General features: G+C 42.1%; 1 protein-coding gene across 1 annotated transcript in view; it reads left to right on the top strand.

Moving 5' to 3' along the window:
* The window catches only part of SUGCT (succinyl-CoA:glutarate-CoA transferase), an 861,197-nt gene that overhangs the window by 817,051 nt on the left and 19,697 nt on the right, over positions 1-24,449 (top strand). The window contains exon 14 of the transcript XR_011566121.1: positions 16,067-16,186. The gene's annotated coding sequence lies outside the window, so the exon portion shown is untranslated. The remainder of the gene's footprint in view (positions 1-16,066; positions 16,187-24,449) is intronic.

The raw sequence follows: 24,449 nt of genomic DNA, 5'->3' as shown, positions 1-24,449 counted from the left end.
AGGAAAAGGAAGCAAGTTCACCCAAATCAAGCCAACTTTGGCCCTAACACCATCCACTTCCTTTTTTTCCCATTCTTCCTTTCTTCTCTATCCATTTACTCCTTTACTTAACAAATATTCATTAAACCACCTTAATGTGCTAAGCTGAGATCACTAAGATGAACAAGATAAGTTTCCTGCTTTCTTTGTAGGTTTACTGTAAGAAGGCTACTGATGAGTGGCACTTTCTGCTGAACAATAAGATAGAAGGTCATGAATTATCCAAGTAAGCTGACTGGCTGAATCTACCTGTTTTCTACAGTGTCAATATTTGTAAAGCAGGGTCTTTCAACTTTGGGTACATTGACACACTGACATTTAGAGCCAGATAAGTCCTTGTTGTAGGGGACTGCCCTTATGTGGTGGGATATTTGGCAGTGTCCCTGGTCTCTACCAACTGGACACCCATAGAACCATCCAGTTTTGCCAACCAAAAATGTGTCCAGATATAGTCAACATCAAGAGAATTCATGTTAACTAAGAACTGCTAGTGTAAAGGAGCCATGAAAATGAGCTTTCTTGATGTTGTTTCTCATATTGCAGTGTTTAGAGATGGATGCTAAAGGAATTATGGAGGAGGGAGGGTGTGTGTATGTGTTTGTGTGATGGTGTGGGGAGGGTACACATGCATATGCATACACTCATGCACCCCAGGAGTCAGCTAATTTTATATGGAGATAGATGGACATATCAACAATTTAAATTTAAGATCTGTTGGTGTTTTGTCCTAAACAGTCTTCTACAAGGTCTTGCATTTCAAGAAACAATATTGGCTTTTATTTGACATATTTACAGCAGCAGAATTTACTGAGGAATAAAGAATGCATCAGTTAAACTTGCTGTGACAGATTGCTTTTGTTTCCTAGAAGACCCAGGCCATATACATTATCCTACAAAAGTCTTAATTCCATGTTTACAATAGCTATCTTTCTATTAGTTTCAGATTGGCCAAATTTATGACACATTAGGCCTGTATTTTATGTTATTTGTAAATTCCTGCCCATTTTATGTGTCTGAGATCATAATTTTACTAATTCAAATGATTCTGAAGGTTTCTGGTTGTTGTATCTTGCTCGTATGACATATTGTTGGTCATATCTATGATTTATTTGCTGATGAGTCCTTGGTCAGGAACACAACTTCCAATTATCCAACTAATTATAACATTATTCTGTGGGAAAACTTCAGCAGCTGAAACTGTTGACTTAGCTAGAATCAAAAAGAGCAGCTTAATAGCAGATAAACTAAAATGAAAACTGTGTTTCGGTTGACAGTCTCCAATGTTCAAGAGACAAGAACTAAGTAACTCTATCTATCATGGATGATACAGTGCAGTTTCCCATGCTGGATGGGGCCACACTTGTAGCTTTTACTGTCAAGATGGCCAATTGGGAGAATTGTTCTGAAAAATTTCCAAATTGAAAATATAATTGCTTTGTTACTACATGATGCAGTAACCCGGGTTCTGAAAGACTACACACTCAGGCCATTAAGCATATACAAAAACAGCTGACTTCGCCATGCTTCAGCGTGGGCTTTCGTTCTCACAACAGAAGGCTCCTTGGCTTTCAGGTAACTTGTACTCTATGCAAGGTCCTACTGTATTGGGAGCTTGGCCCAATACGGGAAAAGAACTTGAAAAAGAATAAACACATGTATATGTATAACTGAATCACCTTGCTGTCCACCTGAAACTAACACAACATTGTTAATCAACTATACTCCAGGACATAAAATAAATGTTAAAAGAAGTTGAGAACTGGGTAGTCTGGATCTTTGTGGGGTTAGTAAAGTTTATTCTCTGCCTGGATCAAAAGGTAGTGCAAAGTAAATCAGAAAGGTAGAAAAGCCATATCAGGAATTATTAGATTATGGGGCAAAGTGGTTTTCATATCATTGCCAAGCTCTTCCTGTTATATGCTTCCCACACAACAAAGAGGATGATTACTCATATTGTGTGGTTGCTATCTGGTGCCAGAGGAACCTTCTTCCCTTGTCATTCTTTCAAACTGTTCTGGGACAGTGCAAAGATGATCACTAAAGGAGGACTTCAGGGGTAGAAAGCATACCTGTCCTATTTCCTGAGAGATAGAAATTCTCTAGCAGGGAGCTTCCCTGGTGATCCAGTGATTAAGACTCCACGCTTCCAAGGCAGATGTCTTGGGTTCGATCTCTGATTGGAGAACTAAGGTCCCACATGCTGCATGATGTGGCCACAAGAAAAGAAAGAAAGAGAAAGAAATTCTTCTATAGGATTCCAATTTAAAGGAATGAACCAATAAGATTGCTGACTTTGAATACTAGCCTACACAGTTCTATTTGTATAAAACATAAAACATTTCTAAAGGAGGAGCTAGAACCATTGTTTATGAATATTTAGTTTCTAAGAAAGCCCTCAGACCTGAGAAATATCAACAAAAAAGTGGGCTAATATGGGGGCACTTTCATTAATGGCATTCCAAAATACGGCCACAGAGGACAATAGATCAGGAAGATTCTATCAAAGAACAGAGAACTGGCCACAAAAGCAAAGGGTCAGAATGATTCTCAGAAAGAACAGGGGCAGCTTGACTAGCTGAGCAAATCCTCCTTCTACTATGCTGTTTCTGTTCAGCTGCACATTCATTCATTTATTTAATCATTCATTCAGCAAACACTGTTACTTATAGTGTCCCGATGTTACAAAATTACATGAGTGAATAAAACCAAAGTTTATATGTGCGATGATGTAGTGACTACAAGTGTTTCCCACCCACTCTGCTTTTCTGTTCTTTCTCCCCTATCGGATTGTGTATGTTGGGTGTGTGTATGTTGGGTGTGTGGCTGTGAGGTGTGCCCATCACCTCATAACCCCAAACCTGAACTGGACTTCAACCCTCAAATAAGATTTTAGTTTCTCTTACTGGGGACTGAGTGAGTATGTTCATGGAGACATCAAAGAAGGAAAAAACATATGCACATAGTAGTACTAAGACCCCATCTTCAGGGTGGGGTCTGAGCAGCATCCATGCCCAGGCTCTACCTGTAGGGGGAAGGGGCAGGGCAGAAGAAGCCTGTCCCCAGCCTAGATGGTCTGCATGCAGGAGTGGCAGGCACTCTTCACTGGAGAGAAACTAGTCAGATGATCATTGCCCAGGGAAGTGGAAAGTATTGCTTAACCATGAGCCTAAAGAGAAGAGAATGAAATTGGATGAAAAATAATAGCCTCCGCCACATAACCCCACTCTTCTGAAATCTTTAGTAAGAAGGAGAAAAATATAGAAACTGTATTAGCTTATTTTAACAACAAGGCTGTGCTTACCAGAGGAGACCCAAATTAGCACAGGAATAATTTGCTTGTGTTAGAGACACTTCCCACTGATAGACCTTGCTGCCATTCTTCACGGTGAAATGGGTAGCATCCACCGAATGAGATCAGAATCCTGGAAGAAGATGGTTGGAATAAAAGGATGGGGCAAGAATGGAGAGGAGAGGGAATGTACCCCTTGCTGCCCATCTTGGCTTCAATAATCTCTGTTTAAACCTGACATTTTATTCTTGGTGGTTCATTCCATGGTGTTAAAATACTCGACAATCTATAGTCCCTTAGAGTCTAAATGTCACAAGGAAGGTTAATGCTTTTAATCTCTTACACCATTGATGCAAAAATATGTTTGCATTGTCAGAAAGATCTGGTGCTTGGGGAGTTCTGAACAGATGAAAAATTCCCACTAAAACTGATGATGGGAGAAAAGTGGCCCTGAACATTCTGTTTGATGCCAGGGGAATGGAGAGCCATCTACTTCATTGAGGAGGTTTTCCAGAGATTTTTCTTTCCCCTTCTCCTCATTCCTGTGTGAGTCATCGAATTGCACGCCCTTATTTATCCCCCTCTTAGGTATAGATGACTCACACATTTATTTTTGTAACTATGACTTCCCTTCAAGCCCCACACTCATATCCCTGTGTTACCAGTCATGTCCACTGGGATGTTCCCTGGGAAATTCCAACACAGCCTTATTTCCCTCAAAATCAGCTTCCATCTACCTTCTCTATGTTATTTCTTGGGCCATCATACACTCAGTCACTCACCCAGGAGTTCCTTTTGTGTCCTCCGTCTCTTCCATTTTCCGTTTAAACACTTAAAAAGTCCTATTCATTTTACCTCATAAATAACCCCACCCTTAGGGGTTCTTAAATCACTTTTCATTCCCTCTTAGCCATAAATACTGTAATAACTGATTGGCAGGTCTCCTTGTCCCAGTGTTCTTGACCACCAGCTGAACCCCCAGATTTATTTTCCAGATTCCTGCTATAAGGATCTAGTTGACCATCTCACTTCCTCATGCAAAACCTCTCAGTGACTCCTTGTGACCAAACTCACAAAATTCTATCCTTCCAGAATCCTCTCCACAGTCTGGCTTTCCTTGAGTCTTTGAATTCATCGCCCTCAGTTCCTCTGCCAGCCCCTCTACGCCTTCTGTTCACCTCTAATTCCCTTGAACACACCTTGCTGGCCGATTGCTTTCGTTCCTGCTTTTCTCTTCTCCCATAGTTTTTCTTACGATGTCCCTTACTTGTGCTATACAGCTCAGCCTAGGAGCCCCTTCTCTGGTGCTTGGTTTTCAATTGCCTTCTCTTGACTCTTTTTCTGGGTTAAAGGTCCTTGTATGTGACACTACAGTATCCTAGGCATTCCAGAGTTCAGCAACTTACGGTTTGGCATTGAAATGATGTATGTGTCCTGCTCACCTGGTAGACTATTTTTTTCAGGGGAAGGAACTATGTCTTGGTCACTCTTCATTCATAAGTGTCTGGACCTGGCACATTCCCTGCTGTGACAAATGCTTCTTTCTTTGATGTGGCCTCACATGTGAGGAAAGCATGCTGTGGGCAGGACAAAGGGTGACTGAATGAGACAAGAAGATCATGAGAATCCTTAGAAAGTTCAACAATGGATGCTGCTTGCCTTCAACCTGCTGATGTTGTCCAAAGAAAAGGGCCGAGGAACTTCCCTGGTGGCCCAGTGGTTAAAACTTCACTTTCCAATGCAGGGGTTGTGGGTTTGATCCCTGGTTGGGGAAATAAGAGTCCATGGCCTTGCGGCCAAAAAATAAAAAAGAGAAGCAATATTATAACAAATTCAATGAAGACTTTAAATGTGGTCTAAATTAAAATAAAAAAAAATCTTAAGAAAGAGAGAGCAACTTTTTGATAACCATGGGTAGTTTACTTTGCAGCAAAATGAACACGGGCATGCTCAGTTTGGTCTGACTCTCTGCTACGCCATGGGCTGTAGCCCACCAGGCTCCTCTCACCATGGAATCTTCCAGGCAAGAAATACTGGAGTGGGTTGCCATTTCCTTCTCCAGGGATCTTCTCGACTTAGGGTTCAAACCCACATGTCTTGGGTCTCCTGCACTGCCAGGCAGATTCTTTACCACTTGCACTTAATCAAAAGAGGAAGAAAATATTTGTGATAATTTCTAGCTTGAGGAAGAAAGTCCAAAGGCTCCTCAGTCTGCCCTTTTCCTAGACGTGAGCACTGACCAGTCAAGATTCTTCTTTGGGACCATAAATGTCTTCTGTCAATCCACAATTTTCTCTGACCCAACATGGTTGCCTACATCCTTGACAACTTTTGCATTTTTGTTTTCATTTATCTCGGAAGTATTTTCTAATTTCCCAGGTCATGTCTTCTTTGTCCCCATTGAACGTTTAAGATGCTGCTATTTTATGTCCACATATTTATATATTTTTCAAATGTATTTCTATTACTGATTTCTAATTTCATTTCATTGCATGGGATGTTATGTTTTATTTAATTTCAATCCTTTTAAATTTTCTGTGACTCCTTTTATTGCCTATCATGATCTATCCTACAGAATTTTCTATGCACTCTTGAGTATAATATGTGTTCTGCTCATGTTGAGTGACATCTAGAGTTGTGTATTAGATCTAGTCACTTTCTAGTGCTTTTGAAATCTTCTATATCCTCATTATTCTTTGCAGTTGTTTTAACCATTATTGAAAGTGTTGTATCAAAGTCTCCAACCATTATTGATGAGTGGTATGTTCTTCCCTTTCATTATGTTAGTTTTTGTTTTATGTATTCTAAGGCTCTGATTGTATGTGCACATGTGTTTATAACTGCTGTGTCTTCTTGCTTATGTAGAGCAACATGTTCTACAGCAGATTTTTGCTGGAATAAAGAACAGCAGCAGGAATGTGAACTTTTATCCTAACCAGTATACAGCAGGACAGACTCTTGTCCTTTAGCCAGTGAAGCCTCCATTGTCATTTTGCAGACCTCAAAGAAATGACTAATGTTCTGCTATTCTGTGTTTGGCAAACTGCAGACATACCCTTAGGATGGTTTGCTTCTACAAAGCAACCCCATGAATGTCTTGGAGGTCCTGTGACATTGCACAAGTCTGAATGCCAAACAGAAAATAATTTTTATAGTTTATCTATTTGTTATAGTCATGCCATTCCTTCTACATAGGAAATTACCCATGTGGCTATATCTTTAAAAAAATTGCCACCCATGATCGCCTTCCAAAGTAGTTGCAAGATGGGTCACTAATGCAACATTTAGCAGATAACTTTCTCCCTCAGTCTATGATTCATGTCACTCACACTGGAATGTACCCCACAAACAGATTTGGTGTCAAATCTGGCAGTCACTCTGCTCCCCCAGAGACCTTTGATGCTTCATTGCCCAATCACTAGTGATGACCACTAGGTTCTAAGCTGTTAGATTCATGAGGTAGAAAAAACAACTACCCACAAAAGGGCATAGCACCTCATCTGCACTCCTTGCTTCAAAGGTTGCTTCTCATAGTGATCTTGGCCATTTCTTTGGAAGCTGAGACTTGAGGTATGTAGATTTTGTGTTCATGTCAGTCTTTTGTTCCTGTATGAATTTACTCTTGCAGCAGTCATTGTACATAATGGCATCAGTATTTGGAAGGAGGATCCCATTAGTGCCATCAAAAGGATGCTCCATTTTGCTTCCAGGTCCAGACAATGTTTGAAACCAGAGAAAGTCTTGCACAATACACAAGCATTCCAGATACTGCAAATACTTTTCAAGTGTCCATGAATCTAAGAGATGTTGGAAATTCAGAGGACTGAACTTTAATGGCACTAAAAAAATTTTTTAAGAGAAATATTGCAAATATATGGTGCATCAACTTGAAGAAATTTGGAGTGTCTTTTCCCACTTGTTCTTCTTCTAATCTTCCTCATGCCTCTAGATATTTTCTCCTTTTTATTTTATTTTAATTTGGGGGGGGGGCAATGCTTCATGGCCTGTGGGATCTTAGTTCCAAGTCTAGGGATCAAACCTGTACCCTCTGCAGTGGAAGCATGGAGTCCTAACCACTGGACCACCAAGGAATTTCCTTATTTTTTCTTAAATGAAATTTTCAGTATTACATTTCATTCTGTATGTATATATATATTCGTCCTTCCATACTAGCACGTTGTTTCTCCTCCAGAGCTTTAATGCATCAGTTCACAAACACATATATGTATTTGAGTGAGTATTCACAAGTCATATACATATCAACGGCAATATGACAAGTCATCTGAGCTGGCAGATCTAAAAGTACTAACCTACCCTAAGGATTTTTGAAGTTGAATGTTTATTCTTGGAAGATTGGGACATTTTCTTAAGAAGGGAAAAATACTATGTACTCAGATGGTACGAGGAAATAGCAATCTCATGGTTTACTGTAACAGAATATGAATTCTCCTCACACCCCCCATACTCAGGTCACTTTCAATTACCTAGTGAAAAAACATTTAGAAATTCTTGAAAAATCTGGAATTGCAGAAGTTCCCTGGTGGACTAGTGGTTGGGATTTCAGGATTTTACTGCTGTGGCCTGTGTTCAATCCCTGGGGTGAACTGAGATCCAACAAGCCATGTGGAATGCCCTCCCAACCCCCACAAAAGAAAAGTTTCAAATGGCTTCAAACTAGAGTAAAGGTTACCAAGTCTGAGGTGACTTTTTTCAAAGGCTAAACTTTTTTGTCTACAAATTTCCCATGGACTCCCTCACTGAGGACTCCATTATTCCTACAGAACCTTGTCATCTGTCCCTTGCTTTTCTCCCTTGTTATGTCATCCCATTTCTTGGCCTTGTCTTCTGCTATGGTAATCTTCATTTTCTCATTTTATTGCTGAAGAGGCACTGGGGGCCTCAGAAAGCCCTGGCTCTTCTACATTTGCTTCAAATGCCATCAAACCTAAGATAGAACTGAGCTGGGGGCTTGCTGTCCCCTTTCCTTCAGTGGACAGTTGGTGTCTCCAGATCTTTCAAGTTGAATGACACCCAGTTCAATAGCTTCCTCCTCAAGAATTCCCAGCCTGTACTTTGTGGACCCCTTCAAAGACATATCACACACACGTGCACACATACAGATATACACAGACACACCGCAACACAAACAAACTCAAGAAAACAGCAAGTTTTGCCTGGGTGGCAGCAACTTGCATGGCTGCTGAGGAGTTCCAAGTTGAAAAGTCCATCATCGGTGTCATGGAAACAGAATGCTCTTCAATGGGAAATAGGTGGGTGACTTGGCCCTTCCTGGGCAGATCACACAATGGCTCCAGGTTGACTTTTGATAAGGAACATGGCAGAGTTCAGTGTGCTTGTTAGATAGAAATGCCACAGATCAGCTCCTGGAAAGTTTTCTACCCTAATCAGCCTCAGTCTGTTTATTTTCAAATCTACGTGTCGCTCTTTTAGGCAGGTTTCCAGAGGGATCATCTGGAGGTAAGTGTATTTCCAGCTTCCTCCCCTCCTAATAATGGCCAGGAAGAAACTGACCCAACCAAAGAAGTTGTACTTTAAGCCTCCACAGCACCTTTGCTGGAATTTTCCACAAGTTCCTTATTCTAAGTTGTACCATTTCAAATTGTACCTAATTCTTAATTATTTGAATGATTTCCACATGTATGATCACACTTGTTTCATTTTCAAGTATTTTGGTTCGTGCACCCAGAAGTAAGAGATGTTTTTAGCAGATATACATAAATATATTGTTGGCTGCCCAAGTACAGGCTGTCACCAGGCTGCTCAGCCCACGGAGCACAAATGTGTCCTTTCACAAATCAGCTTCTGATTTATGAGACGGAGATGTTCCTCATTGATTTTTACTTTTCCAAATGCAAGTAATGCATGGTCTACTCCAATATTAGGCTCTAATTAGATAGCTTTTTGACGTCAATTTTTTTCTCCACTTTTAGGGATATGTCTCTGGAATATGTCTCCAGGAACCTGAACAGCAGGATATACTTTCATGCCTACCTGGAGCCAATTTGTGCTGGGGAAAATTGTTTGTGTTGTTCTCCTTAAGGAGGGCTGTGTTAAATTAAATGGAACACTCCTTTCCAAATGTATTTACATACAAAATTTAATAATGTCAAATGGCACTCTACAGGATAAATATGGGGAGGTATTACTTGCATATACTGATAGCTTAGTTCAGCTCCTCTGGTTCTTTGTGATCCTTGGTGTATACTGGTTCTTTTCATTCTGGTAGGATATGTGCATCCAGGTGATCTAGAAGGTGTTCCAAATCATCAGGTTAGCAGTTTAAAATAAGTGAGGTCAAACCCAACAGCATTTTATGGTGTTCAATATTTTGACCCTTTGAGGAGATGTCAAGTATAAATTTAGTTCACAGTTGCATGAAACTGACGTACTCACCTAAGGGTAGCACCAGGAGAGATTTACTGGACTTGCTGAGAGCAACCTTGAAGTGATGTCTCCCAGCTCATTGAATGACAAATTGAACAAGGAGTATTAGGAATTCTGAGCAAGGTTTTCATATTCTATGTAGTATTTCTCATTGTGAAGATATGAAAAGTCTTTTTAACTTTCCTATTTGCTTCCTATCAGTGAACCATCGAGAAATTGAAAAAGATTTGACTCACTATATTTGAATGAATATGGATTATTCTTGGTTGGGAAGGTCTTTGAGGGTGAAAAGAAAGTTCCATTTAGGTCAAAAGAATAGTGAATGAAGGGAAACAGAAAGAAACTTGCTAAAATTTAAACTTAATTTTAAACATTATATTATATCCTAAAATCAGATATATAGCCAATCTTTGTAGGGACTTCTAGGTTGACTGTGCTGCCCAGTGAGAGGGCAGGCTCTGAGACACAGATTCTGGAGAGGGGTTGAGAAAGTCACCCTTTATCATAGGCACTAGTCTTCGTCTGCTTGGGACCCAGCCACCCCACATGACAAAGCTCACGTTGTAAAATATTATCAACAGTGAGCAGCACTGGGTGAGCATGCTTTGTCCCCCAGAGATACCCCAATCTCAGTCTCTACAAACCCACAGAGATGATCCCAAATCATAGGCCCCAAGAATATACTCTTCTGTGATTGCAGAAGGTGCATACTTAATCCTTTATATACTGGAAATAACTTCCAATGAGAAGTTGTGTACATATTTACCCCTAGGGCCTAACTCCACGGGGAGTGGGAGAGTCCATGGCTGAGGAGTGGAACAGCTGCCCACCTGCAGCTTGGCTGAGGTGGTTAAATTTTTGTGGCCTAGAACAGGATTCTGCTTTCAACTACTTCATCACACGGCTGGTCCTCCACGGCCCCCACTGAAAAGGCTCCTGCAAACTACCTGTGATCTAGTCTCAGCAAGAGTGTCTAAAGGGTAAGCATTCCATTTGTGCTTCCACTAAAGTTGGGAAGACAGAAAGCTTCACACTTGAGTTTAAACAATGTCCTAAATTGGATTGTGTTTTAATGCTGTGCCCTTGATTTTTAAGGGGACTCTGTGTGGCATCTTTCCCTGTAGCTCCCATCACTCAGTGTTCCCCAGAAAGACCCTACCAGTGGGATTGCCTTGAGAAACTAATACAAGAAAAATACATTTGCTTCCCTGTAGAACTAGTACCTTTTTTTCTTTGTTGTTCAGCCTCTCAGTCATGTTCAACCTTTGCAACCCCATGGACTGCAGCATGCCAGGCTTCTCTGTCCTTCACCATCTTCTAGAGCTTGCTTAAACTCATGCTCATTGAGTCATGAGCCATTGGATGGCTCATTGATGCCATCCAACCATCTTGTCCTCTGTCGTCCCCTTCTCCTCCTGCCTTCAATCTTTCCCAGCATCAGGGTCTTTTCTAATGAGTCAGTTCTTTGCATCAGGTGGGCAAAGTATGGGAGTTTCAGCTTCAGCATCAGTCCTTCCAATGAATATTCAGGACTGATTTTCTTTAGGATTGACTGGTTTGATCTCCTTGCAGTCCAAGGGACTCTCAAGAGTCTTCTCCAACACCACAGTTCAAAAGCATTAAGTCTTTGGCACTCAGCCTTCTTAATGGTCCAACTCTCACATCCATGCATGACTACTGGAAAAATCATAGCTTTGACTAGACAGACCTTTGTTGGCAAAGTACTGTCTCTGCTTTTAAATAAGCTGTCTAGGTTGGTCATAGCTTTTCTTCCAAGGAGCAAGTGTCTTTTAATTTCATGGCTGCAGTCACCATCTGCAGTGATTCTGGAGCCCAAGAAAATAAAGTCTCTTACTGTTTCCTTTGTTTCCCCATGTATTTACCATGAACTGATGGGACTGGATGCCATGATCTTAGCTTTCTGAATGTTGAGTTTTAAGCCAGCTTTTTCACTCTCCTCTTTAACTTTCATCATGAGGCTCTTTAGTTCCTCTTCAATTTCTGCCATAAGGGTGGTGTCATCTGCATATCTGAGGTTACTGATATTTCAACTAGCAATCTTGATCCAGCTTGTGCTTCATCCAGCCCAGCATTTCACATGATGTACTCTGCATATAAGTTAAATAAGCAGGGTGACAATATACAGCCTTAATGTACTACTTTCCCAACTTGGAACCAGTCTGTTGTTCCCTGTCTGGTTCTAACTGTTGCTTCTTGACCTGCATACAGATTTTTCAGGAGGCAGGTAAGGTGGTCTGGTATTTCCATCTCTTTTAAGAATTTTCCACACTTTGTTGTGATCTACACAGTCAAAGGCTTTGGTATAATCAGTAAAGCATAAGTTGATTATCTGCATATCTAAGGTTATTGATATTTATTCTGGCAATCTTGATTCCAGCTTGTGATTCATCCAGCCTTTCTTCTTATGGAATGATAAAGCTGTACTTCCCATTTTTGGCTTCGGCAACCTTGGGACTTAAAGCCTAATTTTTATGTGTGTAGCTGTATGAGTACATAAAGCCTGTGTATTTACATTCTTTTGTCATCTTTCCTTTTTTTCTTTCTCTTTTTCCTTCATGAATTTTAGTCCTACTGTCATCAATTACTCTGAGAAAGAGATGGAGGTACATCAAATAATGATTAAAAAGTAGAACAGTGTTCAGCAATTTTCAAAGTAAAGATTGTTTCACCTCAGCATGACTATTGGCCAATTTCTAATGACAACACTGTAAATCATGTTTATTGGTTATTGAACTAATTATGAATTGAGTTGTATATGGTGTATCTTTTAAAGTATTATATATACATATACACATTAAAACACAGAAAACAAATTCAAAAATACTTTTGTGATTGATTTGTTTCAGGAATTTGTCAATTCTACTTCTTAAAGATAGATTAGACCCTTTAAAAAGAACTGATGTTGGAAAGAGATCCATGGTTTGGTGAAAGAGTTTCTGAAAGAAACAATGGAGAGAAAACATATGAAACCATTCTAGAAACTGTTTCAGTCTGTCTAGAGACGTTTAATGTAGCTGCTTATCTATAATCCAGAAAGATGAACTTGTGCATCCAGCAGATTTGGTAGTTCTTCCCTTCTGCCATCTTTTGGAAAGTTTGATGTTTACCATCCCATGATCCTGGACACGACCAAAAACTTGCTTCTCCAAGCTCAGTGTCTATAGAGCACAACTTAGGAGTTACTCAGACAATCTACATGTTGCCCAGTTGGGATAAGAATGGACATGCCTTGGGCAATCTCTCCTGTTACTGCCAAGTCCTGTGCTCTTTTTTCCTGTAACCACTGCTTCTGTACAGGTCAGAGAACAGTCTCATTGGCAGGGAAAATGTGCTGCCAGGCCTCCCAGGGGTGGGGATGTTATCCTTGTCACAGCTGGAAAACAGCAAGTTGAGCTTGGATCACAAAGTGTTATTGTAAGCCACCAAGTTCATGTGTAAGAAATGAGAGAATTGCAGAATCTCCACTGAATGACTAAGACAAGCACAGAACCCCTGAGTGCAGAGTGCATCTCATAAGAAACTGATAACCAGATCTGCTCACACCCACGTAATTAAAATAAAATCACCTCTTCCCCACTTCCCAATCTCATATTAATACAATCCCACCCTCAATCAAAATGAAGTCAATGATATACATGTATAAATTCCGGCTTTGCAGCTTTGACTATCCTTTCCCAAATGATGAGAATTGCTTGAAATAACAGTGATTTCTCAACTAGAAATACACTAAGTAACTATAAAATGTCACTCCCCAACTATTTCTTCCCTAATATAGAGGCTAAGACTGAAATCAAATGAAGAAAAATAAATATGACCCTTATTTCTAATTTGTGGGGTGCAGTTTAAATAATTTCAGTAGATTTCTATATAGCCTACCCATTTTTTTTCCCTCTCTCATGACCTAATGAAATTTCCAAACACACACTATTCTGTGAACAATGGACATGATAAGGGCTGGAACAAATTCTTCTTTCTGTCCATATCTTTGAGTCTTATTTACCTATTTCTGTGCAACTAGAATGAATGAAATAGGATAAGATAGATATCTCTGACATTTATGAAATAAATCCTTCTACAACAAACCATTTATAATACTCATAGACTAGGTCACAAACTGATCCATCCTCTTTATCTGCTCATAACTTTGGATCAAACAATGAAACTGAGTTTGCCGAGTCAGTGGTGAGAAGTGCTTCAAGATCAGTCTCCTGCTGTTGCCATGGCTGGGCTCAAACCAGGATGGCAGTTAGTTACCGTCAGTTAACCATGCTACTTCCATATGTGTGATCCGGCTGGTGGTTCTGGCTCAGGGTAGCTGAGGAACTGACCCAGTGTGGAGTCAAGACTTATTAGTTTCCAACCTTGACGAGACCATCTCAGAGGTGACGGGCAGATCCTGAGGCCAAAAGAGACATCAAGTAACAGAACAAAGTCCTCCAGGGCTTGTGAAGAAGAAAAGTAGTGCTGATCATAAGACAAAAGGCTGGGCTGGCTAAATGTAGCAAGAGGATGCATGATTCAGTGTTTGATAAATCAGGATGAAGGAATACAAAGCAAGGTGAGCAAAAGTGTTCTCAGAAGCAAAACCTCAAGTAACAAGAAGGCTGCTGCTGTTCCATCTTGGAGGGCTGTCTGCCATAGACCCGCTGCAGTACATGGGAAGATTCCCACTTTGAGAGCCGCCAATACCTGAAAAGCCTAAGGGAGTTTAAAGCCCTCCTCGTGAGCCTCTCCAGTGGCCTGCTTTTGGTCCTGTGGGTCCTGAGTGACCCCTAGAGACCCAGCCCCTTCCAGCAGCACCCCGTTATGTCTTCCTTCCTGCTCTAACCAGCTGAGAGGCCAGCTAAGGGCAATGCCAGTGTCAAGATGGCTTGTTCTGCTCCTGACTTAACAGAAAGCCCTGTAAATACCACTGGTACTAGGCTGTTGCAGAGCCTTTCTTGGCAAAAACCCTTGTGCTAGAAATGGTTCATCAAGTCTTATCACAGGATCTGTCTCAATGTTTTAACATATGTATACCGATGGCTGATTCATGTCGATATTTTGCAGAAAATAACAAAATTCTATAAAGCAATTATTCTTCAATTAAAAAATTTAAAAAATACATAGCAACAAAAAGACTTAAAAAGCAGAAAACAACCTATTGGGAAACACTGTAATGCAATGCCCTGCTTCAGATAAGGGATCATCCCAAAGAAATAAATAAAAGTGCAAAGTGTTAGTCAATCAGTCATGTCCAACTCTTTGGGACTCCATGGACAGTAGCCCACCAGGCTCCTCTGTCCATAGAATTTTCCATGCAAAAATACAGGAGTAGGTTGCCATTAGAAGATTCCATTCTCCAGGGGATCTTCCCTACTTAGGAATCAAACCTGGGTCTCCTGCATTGCAGATAGATTCTTTACCACCTGAGCCACCAGGGAAGCCCCTTTAGAATCCAATCCCAGGTAATAAATCTTCAGTAGAATCTAAACCTGTTGCTTAGTTTCAGGTCCACATCTTATTGGATCAGTCATTCTGTTTAAAGGTTTTTGTTTGCTTTATTTTCTGCATCTGCTTTGATTTGCCTGAGTTAACACTGATTTTTATCTTTGATTGTTTTCATTAATAAATTACTGAAAAGGCTTAAAGCACTTTAGTATGCCCAGTTCCTAAGATAATATTATAAAGCATAGTTATGCTGTTTCAGGGTTAGTTATTCCCAATGGCTTTTGTCCCAGGGATATGGACTTAAAGGCTTTCTCCCTCCAATGGTGGCAGAGGGGTGCTGCTCTGTGTCAGACAGAAACAAGTATTTCTGGAGCATGATCCTTTGTAGGTAAGAATCAACTGATTCATTCCTTTCTGGGCAACAAAATACTGATGGCAACACACTGAGTCTGTCAGGTGGGTTCTTAATTTAGAACTTTTCAGAATTAAGATTTGATAGTGGGATCTTCCCTGGTGGCTCAGTGGTAAAGAATCCACTTGCCAATGCAGGAGACACAGGTTCAATCCCTGATCCGGGAAGATCCCCCATGCTGCTGAGCAACTAAGCCCGTGGGCCACAATGATTGAGCCTGTGTTCCAGAGCCTGGGTGTTGCAATTACTGAAGATCCTGTGCCCTAGAGCCCATGCTCTGCCATAAGAGAAGTCACCTCAGTGAGAAGGCATAACACTGCGACTAGAGAAAAGCCCACTCAGCAATGACAATCCAGCATAGCCCCAAATAACTAAATCTTAAAAATTTATTTTTTAAAAAAGATTTGATAGTATGAGTGAACTCAGGCACTGAAGTTTTAACTGTATTTTTTTTTTTCCTTTTCGTGTAGGTACTCTTTTTGTGCCCAGTGTAGACTAGATGTGGATGATACAAATATAAAATGTGGTTTCTGCCCTCAGAGAACTCACAAGCTACTAGGGGAGAAAGTCTCAGATAAAAGCACGGGATGGTAAGTATTTTGATGAATTTGCCTACGATGGCATTGGACTCTGAGGAAGCAGTTCTGACACACTTCCTGGAGAGCTGAATCTTGAAATAAGCATTTGCCTGATGGGTTTAGGGTAATGGATTCCATAAAGAAGGGCAAGGAATCAAAAGGAACAAATCGGGAGGGCTGGTTGAGGGGGACAGCATCAAAGAAGCTTGGTGACACTGCAGGAGCTGGTGGTGCTTCCTTTTGCTGGTATTTGAGAGGCTCTAAAGTATTTGCAGCAGAAGAGTGACATGTTCTGATTTGTGGGCTTTTTTTTTTTTTTTAAGAAAAAATAATGTGGCAGCAGAGTTGTATATGGGTTCAGAGATGTGGAAGGGAGACAGAGACCAGTTTAAAGATGAGTGCAATCTCCAGAAAGATGCTGGGGAGGACCAAGATCAGGCCAAAGCAGGGAGACAAGCTGGAAGGGGGGCATCCGAGAGATTTAAAAAGGATTCATGTAGACATGAGTTGGCAAGACTGAAGGCTAACTCTCAGACTTTGTGGATGAATTCTGGTACAACTCATTGTAGTGGCAGATCATCTTTTTAAATTACAGCTTTATTGAGGTATAACTGACATATAAAATTATAAGATATTTAATGTGTACGTTGTGATTTGAATCATGTATACATTGTGCAAGGGCTCCCCTCATCTAGTTAATGTACATACCCATCACTTCCTTCTTTGTGTGAGAACATGATACAGTGATATCCACCAGATATCCTCAGACCTTATTCATCTATAGCTCAAGTCTTACCAGCCTCTCTCTATTTCTTGCAAACTCCTAGCCCCTGCAACCACTTTTCTACTGTCTGTTTCTATGAGTTTGACTTTTAAAAAAACCCACATACAGGTGATATCATGCAGCATTTGCTTTTCCCTGTCTGGATTATTTCACTTAGCATAATGTGCTGAGGAATTGATGCTTTCAAATTGTGGTGCTGGAGAAGACTCTTGAGAGTCCCTAGAACTGCAAGGAGATCAATCCTGTCAATCCTAAAGGAAATCAACCCTAAATGCTCATTGGAAGGACTGATGCTGAAGCTGAAGCTCCAATACTTTGGCCACTTGATGCAAAGAGCCGACTCATTGGAAAAGAATCCAGTGCTGGGAAAGATTGAAGGCAAAAGGAGAAGGGGGCAGCAGAGGATAAGATGGTTGGATGGCATCACTGATTCAATGGATATGAATCTGAGCAAACCCTGGGAGACAGTGAAGGACAGGGGAACCTGGCGTGCTGCAGTCCATGGCGTCACAAAGAGATGGACACGACTTAGTGACTGAACAACAACAACAACAACAACAAATGCTCTCAAGTGCTCTTTTCACTCAAAAATATACTGTTTTATTATTTTCATGTCAATCAATATGCACCCTGAAGTCATTTAAAATGCCTGCACCATTCTTTGGGTACATGTATACCATAATTACTCTAATCATTTTCTACTTGGAGATCATTTAGTTTCATAGCTTTTACTAAACAATGCTGTCTTAAGTGTCAGGTTTGGAACTTGATTTTACTCACTTACCAGCTCAGAAGTAAACCTGTTGCTGTGTTGTGGATGCTGGCAGAAGACACAAGACACCTGGATCAGAGACAAGGGACTTTATTACCTATATCACCAGAGACAGCAGAAGCATCAGCATGCCACTGGTTCTACTGGCCCTCTGGAATGCTAAGAAAAGAAGTAATTCCATGGACCCAGATGGATGCTGTGAATGCAGTAGGTTGGCATTGCGGCTGACGAATATCAGGCTTTGGGAATCTACTTCTGCTGTGTAAGCAGTAGGAAAGCCCTCTCTGTCCCAGGAGAAGACATTACCTCATCCTTCAAGGTCACTTGCTTTAAGCACTATTCTGAGACATGGCCTGAGTAAAGAAATAGGATGCTGCATTCTTGGCATATCCAGCAAGGTGTGTAGGAATACAAGAGAACCATGAAGGACTATCTCTGAACAATAACCATCCTTTCCTATACATTTGAAAATATCTTTAGGAGGGAATTCCCTGGAGCAAAGTGTTTTTAACTCGTTGCTTTCACTGCTGAAGGCCCCGGGCTCAATCCTTCGATGGAGAACTAAAATCCCACAAACCATATGGCCAAAAAGAAAAAAAAAAATGTAAAAATATCTTTAGGATAAATGGAAAGGACTGGAGTTACCCAACCAAAGAGTTTATACTTCTGTAGACATTCTGTGACTGTCTAGAAAGTTCCTCTTGCAGGTTTGCTTTCTCAGTTATGTTCTAGAAAATGACCATTGTTGTTCCTTTGCTGGCTCAGGAATGACATTTCTCATGTGAGCTTGCAGGCCCATGGTGGTGTTCTCTGCTTTTCTGGGGATATGTCTCATTTGAGCCAACAGGGTATTTTAGCGGAGCCATTTCCTGATTGGTGTCAAGCTGAAAACAGATCGCTTGCCTCAGGTTGGTGGGAACAGGAATGCTAAGATAAGCAACAGCCTGGCCTCCGCTTCCCACTGGCCTCCCCACCCACCCTCCCAACCTACAGCAGGTCATGTCTCTTCCTTTTCTGGAGGCCCAGGTCCTTGTTTTCTCATTTGATCTCACACTACAGACAGGTGGTACTTTGTGTCTGTGCTTGTAGGTGAATTTTAATGACATTTCAAGGTATCCTGAAAAAACAAAATACTTCTTTGGATTGCTTTTGTCAAATAATAAAATTATTTGACATAAGTCTCATTGAAACCAGATGTGGAAATATGTAATTCTTACTTTTTTACTATCCTTCCCTGGGGCTCTTGGCTTATGCCAATCTGAATTTTGATGTTGAAAGCCTCAGGGCTCTCTTTTTTTTTCCAGGTGTGTTGTCTTTCATATATTGGAAAACTCTGGGAGAGGACCCTTGAGCAGTAGCTCACACTGTTAAGCGCAAGACTGAACCATCAGAGATTTAAATCAGGAGGGGAGATTGGTTCTTGGATCAAGTCCTCTCCTGGACTAGGACTTGGGCAGGCATCCTGGTAGTGGCAGGAGTCAGTGGTTTGGGGCTTGGGAAGCTCTTTTTAATTTTTTTAATAGATTTATTCATTTATTCATGGCTGTGCTGAGTCTTCATTGCCATGTGAGGGCTTTCTCAAGTTGCAGCAAGTAGGGGCTGCTTTTGGGTGAGGCGCAGAGGCTCTTACTGCAGCGGCTTCTCTTGTGGAGCACGGGTGCTAGGGCATGTGGGCCTCGGTACCTGTGGCCCATGGACTCAGTGATTGTGGGACACGGGCTTAGTTGCCCTGCAGCATGTGGGATCCTAGTTCCCAGGCCAAGGATTGAAACTGTGTCCCCTGCACTGGCAGTCCAAAACTTAGCCACTGGACCACCAGAGAAGTCCCTGAAACTCTGCTTTTATCACAGACTTTTTGGTGTATTCACTTCTTTTGGGTTTCCTCTTCTGTTAAACAATGCCCCGACGGCTCAGCAGTAAAGAATCCACCTGCGGTGCAAGAGACACGGGTTCAATGCCTAGGTCAGGAAGATCCCCTGGAGGAGGAAATGGCAAACCCCTCCAGTATTCTTGCCTGGAAAATCCCATGGACAGAGGAGTCTGGTGGGTTACATTTGATGGTGTCGCAAAGAGTAGGACACGACTGAGCACTCACACCCTTCTGTTAAATGAGAATGCAAATCTCTGATGCTGACCTCAGTTAGAGAACCACCTGGAAAGCCCTGGATTTTACTTACATGTGTAAGACCCAAGTAGATCCCCAGGCATATTTTCTATCCCACGGGAGCCTCTCTCCTTTATCCACACCCCTTACCCCAACCAGTGGCTCGCCATTTTTTCCACGTGCATCCTGGTGTTGGGAGCACATCCTTTGAAATACCCATTGGCCAGATGTGGGATCTGCTTGATATGGATAAGCTGGGTGCTCTGCAGGGGGAGACCCTGAGTGCTGTGCCCTCCAGGTGCTTGAATTTTGCCGCCTACCAGGGAAGCACATCCTTTTCTACTAGGATGTTTGAAGGAAAAGTCTGTAGTACCTAAAGAGCCATGTTTGAAGAAGACTGGCCCTAATTTTCTTCTGATTTTGTGATGTCTGTAAGGAGTGTCCTGCAGGCAGGAAGATTCAGTCATTGTTATGGTTTCAATGTTCATGTTTCCCAGCCCCACAATATTCATACATGAAAGCCCCAACTCCCAGTGTGACTGGATTTGGAAACAGGGCCTGAGAAGAGGTGACAAAGGTTAAATGAGTTCAAACAGCAGGGCCCTAATCTGACAAGGTTGGCGCCTTCATAAGAAGAAGAGGATATACCAGTCTTTTCTCTCTCCGCCATGTGAGGCCATGGCAGAAGAGCATCTGTCACAAAGTTCTCAGCAGTACTCTAACCTGCCGGACCTTGATCTTGGACTTCTAGCATTCAGAACTGTGAGAAAAGACATTTCCGTTATTGAAGCCACACAGGCTGTGGAATTTTGTTATGGCAACTGAAGCAGATAGACAAAGCTGTGTAAGCACTCCAGAAGCAGCCACCATGACTGGGCAGGAGGGAATCCAGTCACTTTCCAAGACTGGCATTTCACTCTGACTGATTCAAAACCCGTCTTTTCAGATTGCTTTTTGGGAGAACACAAATGCTAGGAGAACCAAAAAAAAAAAAAAAAGCTGAGGATGTGGGCTTGGATTTTTTATTCTTAGCTGTGCTGAGGTATTTTTCCATCTTTCTATGAAATGTGTGCAGATCCCAACAATCCAAATGCTCATCACATTTTATAGGCAGCACTTGCTGAATCATCTGCCTTGAGATCTCTACATCAAAGTTTTCTGAAAGCAGATAAATCATATTTACCATGAATCCATGCACCTGGCATGACTATCTGCGGCCAGTAAGAAGATTAGCTGCAAGATGAATAAATCCACAAATGAATGAATGAGTAGTAAATGGAATGTTGCTGTTCAGTTGCTCAGTCATGTCTGACTCTTTGTGACCCCATGGATGGTACCACACCAGGCTTACCTTTCCTTCACTATTTCCCAGAGTTTGCTCAAACTCACATCTGTTGAGTCTGTGATGTCATCTTGCCATCTTATCCTGCTACTCCTTTCTCCTCTTGCTCTCAATCTTTCCCAGCATCAGGGTCTTTTCCAATGACTTTTGACTATAACGTCTGGTCAGTTTTCCAGATCATTCCATGTTTCTTCTATGCTTGCAGTAACCTTCTTCACCCAAGGTTTTCTATATGTTTCTTTTCAAATAACCTAAAGAAGCTGATTGGGATACTTTTATCGAGTTCCAGTCTGTAAGGGGATGAAAATTTAGAAGTAGCAACTCAAGGACCATCCTTCTTAAATATAAAGTATGTTCCTTCTTAAATATAAAGTATATAGATGGCTTCCTTGGGCTCCATGCCAAAGTTGAGATGTTCAGATCATTTAAGTCTGTTTCACAGGCTTAAAAGAAGTCAAGTACCCATTAGTTCTAAGCTCAAGAAGCTGCTTCTTCTGTCTGCCAATATCAGAATGCCCAACTCACAGGGTAGTGAACCAGTAGTTGTATTTTCCTTTCTCTATGTTACAAAGTCTAAGGTGGGATGTCCAGGGCTGATATCCTAATTCAGTGATCTTTTAGCTCTGTAGCCTTTTTAAAAAATGTTTTCCAGATGGTTTTAGCCCTTCCATGCATAACATCTGCTTTCCAGTCAGCGAGGAATTGGAAGAGCACGTCTTTGCCTCTTTATTTTGGATCCCGTAATCCAGCCCAGGGAGTGGTGCGTTCACCTCCTTGGCCAGAACTCCAGTGTACAGCTCCCCTTAGACACCAGGCTGAGAGGAAGGCGAGGAAGGACTTGGTGGAGGAAGTGTGTTGACTGAACCAACCTCCCCTGTATTCTACACCATCTCGAGGAAGAAGAGGGAGCTTTCAGAGAATCCCAGACAAGACTGAGAGATAGGGAAATAGGAGTGGCTTCTGAGAGTCATCAACCAAAGATTCTGGGCATTCCCTTCTCAGCCTTAAATAAACTCCACGGAGGCCCAAGTCTGTGTCACCTTGTTCCAGTCTAAATAGCCAATCCAGGATGAGGCCTTCTTCCCAATGTAGGTCAATCGGCTGAGGGTCAGGTTGGAACAGTTCATTGGTGGGGGTGAGGAGTTATGCAATGAACTGATGGCTATTTTCAGAGAAGGAAGGTCATGTTGAATCAGGAAGCCAGGAGGTCTACCTAACCTTGAGGGGCTGAATGGGAACGGCAAGCAGACTCTTCTAAGATTTCCTCTTGTCAGCCCTCATTAGCCTCCTGAGATGGTTTTAGGGACCTTGAAGAACAGAGCTCTAGTCTTAGCACCCCAAAACATGTGCACATCCTAGCTCTGGCCAATGACTTTGGGCAAATTATTCCTTAGATCTCTGTTACCTCCCCTGTGAAGTAAGTTATATCCTGGAAATAACGATGGAGCATAATCACACTCTAACAAGCCTAAAGCTTTGTGGACAGAGAAGGTGTTCTGATTTCTAGAACAGTACACTCCTCACCAGCCATGTCCTCTTTCAGGAATGGTTGGGGAGAGATAAGTGTGTGTACAGAGCAGGCGTCTGCTGGAACCAAGAGCCAGATCTCATTGTTTGTAACATATGTGAATAGAGAAGGTAAAACCTCATGTCTCCCGGCTCACTGGAGCTCACACAGAACCCAAAGGGTTAAAGCAACTTTCCAAGGAGCTACAAACAAAAGTCTCTAAGAGGCTGTCCAGTAAGATAGTCAGTCGAGCACACTACATTCAATGAGGTCATGGTCCCACGTGCATCCTCTTCTCCTTGGGAGAAGGTATATAAAATATAAATAAATGATCAGGTTACAGAATGAACTCTGAATGACCAATTTTGGTTCAAGTAAAGGCCTTCTCCTGCCTCATCATTCTCCAACGATAAATCTTTCAGCAGCAGGTTGATCCCTCTCAGAAACAGACCGTCTAGCAATGTTTCCACCTTCTGCCCCTGTTAGGATGGAGTGAGTGCGAGATGGGGGCCTGGACACACACACAACCCGCCGCAGACTCACGCCTGGAACAGCTTTCCTCTTTCAAGGGCTGACTGGTTGATACTCTGGCTGCTGCTGGGAGCGAGAGAAGAGAGAACAGGTTACAACATCACTGGTAACAACAATTGCAAGAACCATCTGCAGAAGGGAGCCATGGATCTGACTTCCAGGGGATAAAGCTCTGAGGTTGGAGGGACCAGGCTGAGCTCTACTATCAGAAAGACTGGCAATGTCCCTGCTAAGGCTTCCATCCTCTTAGTTTTCCCTGGGGGTAGATGATTTAAAGGTTGTCCTGAGTCTTTGCAAATTCATAACACAAGGTGAATGTGTTCATTTCTCCCAGGTCTATCTGTGCCCACAGGAAAAGTAACATGAGGGAAGGAGGGCATCAGTGTTTCTCAAGGGATGCTGTGGTGACAAGATGCTCAGGGTTGAAGGGGAGGGCAGAGGAGGACCCAAATTTATGAAAGTGCTAGTCTGACCAGACATAGAGGCCACTCCTCCCAATGGGGATGCTGTTTTTGATCAACAACTAGGAAAAGGTTATTCTCCTTTGTCGTGTCTCTCTGGTTCCCTTGGTGTATGCTTTCCCTCCAAGTTACATAGGGCCAGATCACGTTAAAGTGACCAGTGCATCTCGACAAAGCGCCACTGACTCCCGCCTTTGTGGGAGGCTTCAGGGTTGGCTGATGCGCTTCTGTGATACAGAGGCTGCCTCTGTGGCCTAATGAGCTGGCCACTTAACCTTTAAACCTCAGCCATCCATGTCCTCAATTTCTTTCATATCCTTGCGCCTGTCCCTTGGCTTGCTGGTCTGCACTCCTTTGCATTATTGACAAGGTCCTGGATGGCCCCTACTGTGTCTTTGTATGAATTACCAAAGGCTCCCAGCTCTTGGCAGACAAACTAGACAGCATCCCTCTTCAGACTGAGGCAGTTGAGCCAGGGCACGTGGCGGCACATGGCATGCAGACTGGTCCTTAGCCCCAGGTGCACCCCTCCACTGCACGTGGATGCATGCGTGACTCTGATTGGCAGCAACACCTTTCTGTTTGCCTCCAGCCAGAGTGTCACAGAGGGGTTGGCCAAGGGGCAAGCCAGGCCGCGCTCACTCTCCAGGCTCCTTTGACTCTGGCATCAGGGGACTGCTGGATCCTGGCATGAACAGGGGCAGCTCAGCTCTTGCCACAGAGATTTTCATCTCATTTATTCACTTAACAAATACTCAATGAACATCTTCTAAG

The sequence above is a fragment of the Bos indicus genome, chromosome 4 (genome assembly GCF_029378745.1).
Source record: "Bos indicus isolate NIAB-ARS_2022 breed Sahiwal x Tharparkar chromosome 4, NIAB-ARS_B.indTharparkar_mat_pri_1.0, whole genome shotgun sequence".
NCBI classification, from domain to species: domain Eukaryota; kingdom Metazoa; phylum Chordata; class Mammalia; order Artiodactyla; family Bovidae; genus Bos; species Bos indicus.
Note: the sequence above shows the minus strand (reverse complement) of the source record. Positions and strands in the feature narration are given on the sequence as shown.